Source organism: Macaca mulatta, chromosome 19, assembly GCF_049350105.2.
Source record: "Macaca mulatta isolate MMU2019108-1 chromosome 19, T2T-MMU8v2.0, whole genome shotgun sequence".
NCBI classification, from domain to species: domain Eukaryota; kingdom Metazoa; phylum Chordata; class Mammalia; order Primates; family Cercopithecidae; genus Macaca; species Macaca mulatta.
Window position 1 is genome coordinate 57,062,604 of NC_133424.1, and position 3,357 is coordinate 57,065,960.

The following is a 3,357-nucleotide window of genomic DNA, read 5'->3' on the forward strand; positions in this document are numbered from 1 at the left end:
TCTGTCACCCAGGCTGGAGTACAGTGGCGCAATCATGGCTCACTGCAGCTTCAAACTCCGGGGCTTGAGCGATCCTCCAGCCTCAGCCTCCCAAGTAGCTGGGACTACAGGTATGTGCCACCACGCCTGGCTAATTTTCTTTTAATTTTTGTAGAGATGCAGGGGGTGGGGGCATATCTGAAATTTTTAAACCTTCCCTGACTGCCGTGAGCATTCCTGGGTAGAAGCCACTCCACGCCCTTACTTTGCTGGCATGGTTGCAGGACAGCAATTTGGCAATATCCTCTAGACCACAAATGTGCATGCCCTTTGGCCCAGGAAATCAGCTTCTGGGAATAAATATGACAGACACTGTCACATACATGGGAAATGCCATGGACATGATGACCCAGGGAAGCACGGTTTGCAAGTACAAAAGGGCGGAAATACCCAAAAGAGGCCATCCCTGGAAGACAGTTTCAAAAATGATGGTGCATTCATGTAATGGAATACTACACATTTGTGAATGAATGAATGAACAAATGAATGAATGAGGTAGCTCAATATATCTGCCTATGGGAAAATCACCAAGATATGTTGCTAAGTGAAAAACAGAAAGAGAACAATGCCACCATTTTATTTTTTTATTGGGAGACGGAAGAATAAGGAAATGGATTCATATTTGTTTAATTATACAAGCTTCTTGATGATCCTTTTGGATCCAGAAGTTTGAAAACCACAGCATCAAGAGGATGTCCATTGGGCATGGTGGCTCACACCTATAATCCCAGCACTTTGGGAGGCTGAGGAAGGTGGATCACCTAAGCTCAGTCTGGCCAACATGGTGAAACCCCATCTCTACTAAAAACACAAAAAAATTAGCTGGCTATGGTGGTGCAGGACTGTAATTCCAGCTACTTGGGAGGCTGAGGCGCAAGAATCACTTGAGCCTGGGAGGCAGAGGCTGCTGTGAACCGAGATCACGCCATTGCACTCCAGCCTGGGAGACAGAGCGAGAGTCTGTCTCAAAACAAACAAACTAACAAACACACAAAAAAATAGGATGCCCATTGGAGATCTCCATTCACTATTTTTTCAGATGATATTTCAGCACTTGAGTGAAGAAAATGTCTGGTCCAAACACTCAAGGAATTTAGACTCTTGACAGAGAAACACACAGAAGCAAGCAGATATGCCCAGAACCAAACTTGCTTTTTCTTCTGAGCCTGCTTCTTCAGAGCAGCCTCTGACCCTCCAGGTCCCTGAGAGGAGGCCTTGGAGACAGGAGCTGGGGAGTCCAGAGAGGTGAGGGAAACCCAGATGGTGATGGCATCGTCCAGAGAAGGAACATAACAATGGCCACAGATTCCCAATTTGGAAATAACTCAGCAGAACGAGAGTGACAGAAAATTCAGAGATTTCCAAGAGACCAGCCTCCATGTTTCCATAGAAATTCACCTATGTACATCCAGGGTGAGAGACCCCAAGCATCAGATATGTCATACACAAGCATCAGATCTAAGTTAGAGAGGGCACCCGGGGACAGAAAGCTTCAAGCCAGCCAAAAGCCGTAAGAGGGATTTTACAGAAAGATATAATAATGTGGGGCTGGGCACAGTGGCTCATGCCTGCAACCCCAGCACTTTGGGAGGCTAAGGTGGGAGGATTGCTCTAGGCTAGGAATTCAAGACCAGCCTGAGTAACATAGCGAGACCCTGTCTTTACAATAAATTTAAAAACTAGCTGGGCGTGTTCGCATATGCCCATGGTCCCAACTACCCAGGAGGCTGAGGTGGAGTTGAGCCCAGGAGGTGGAGGCTGCAATGAGCCATGATGGCGCCACTGCACTCCAGCCTCAGTGAAATAGTGAGACCCTGTCTAAAAAAAAATAAAAATAAAAAGGATATAAGGATGTCAGAGAACAGGGACCAGAGCTGTTAGTCGGCCTCACGGAGACCCTGGCCAGGACAGACACCTCTGGGGACCAGGAAGTCTCTCAGGTTCTATCTCTTAGGATTTGGCTCTCTGAATCTCTCACCTCTCATTTCTCTCTCATCTCGCTGTCTATGCTGTGTCTCTATCTCTTTCAATCTTTCTGTCTCCCAGCCCTTATCTCTGAGTGTGTCTCTCTGTTTCTCTCTCTCTTTCTCCCTCCCTCTCGCTCTCTCCCTTCTTCCTCCCTCCCTCTCTCTCCCTCTTTCCCTCCCTCCCTCTCTCTCTCTCTCCCTCCTTCCCTTCCTCTCTCTCTCTCCCTCTCCTTCCCTCCCTCCTCTCCTCTCCCTACTGCAGGTTGGTCTATAACCCTTATCTCCCCCAGACCTGCTGGAGTTCTGGTATTAATCTGTTTATGGTCTGTTTCCCTCCACTAGAACACGGTCTTCATTAAAGGCAGAGATTTTTGTGTCTTATTTTCTGCTGTATCCCCAGCGCCTGGGATACTGACTGGCTCAATAAATATACGTTGAGTGAAGAATGAATGAATTACCATTCTCATGAACATTATTATTTGATGGCAACTGTAAAGCAACAATAACAATAATTGTCACTGCCACTGCTGCTATTGTTGGTATATCTGCTTTTTATTTATTACACACTATGTCCCCGAAATTGAGCTAAGCAGTTCCTTGTTTAAGCTTTACAGACCACGCTGTATGCCCTTTTTTCTTTCTTTCTTTTTTTTTTTTTTTTTTTTTGACAGAGTCTCGCTCTGTCACCCAGGCTGGAGTGCAGAGGCCTGATCTTGGCTCACTGCAACCTCCACCTCCCAGGTTCAAGTGATTTTCCTCAGACTCCCTAGTAGCTGGAATTATAGGCATGTGCCACCATGCCAGCTAATTTTTGTATTTTTAGTAAAGATGGGTTTGTGTCATGTTGGCCAGGCTGGCCTTGAACTCCTGACCTCAGCTGATCCTCCTGCCTCGGCCTCCCAAAGTGCTGGAATTACAGGGATCAGCCACTGCGCCTGCGCCCCAGCCCCCAACCTTTTTGTTTTGTTTTGTTTTGTTTGTTTGTTTTTGAGACAGGTCTGGCTCTGTCACCCAAGCTGTAGTGCGGTGGCGCGAGGGTGGCTCACCGCAGCCTCTAACTCCTGGGCTCACACAGTCCTTCCGCCTCAGCCTCCCAAATTGCTGAGCCACCGCGCCCTACTATGCCCATTTTTCAGATAAAGAATCTGAGGGCCCTCGAGGAGAAACCACTTGCTCAACATGAGCCCAGGTCTTGTCTGACCCCAAAGCCCATGGGTTTAGGCTGGGTGGAAGGACAGCCTGGCGGGCTCAGGATCTGTCGCATCACAAGTTGAAACCTCAGCTCTGCCACTTGGCAACCGCGAGTCGTTAGTAAGCTGCTGAATCTCTCCGCGTGCCTCCGTTTCCTCAC

The 3,357-nt window shown here is 47.9% G+C and overlaps 1 protein-coding gene and 1 long non-coding RNA gene across 2 annotated transcripts in view; both read right to left on the bottom strand.

Moving 5' to 3' along the window:
• Nucleotides 1-3,357, bottom strand: part of LOC144337176 (uncharacterized) — a 45,176-nt gene that overhangs the window by 41,425 nt on the left and 394 nt on the right. The window lies entirely within an intron of this gene.
• LOC144337195 (uncharacterized) lies at nucleotides 905-3,072 on the bottom strand. The gene is made up of 2 exons (XR_013409928.1): nucleotides 2,924-3,072; nucleotides 905-1,631 (listed from the first exon to the last, which is right to left on the bottom strand). It is a non-coding gene; the product is annotated as an uncharacterized LOC144337195 (long non-coding RNA).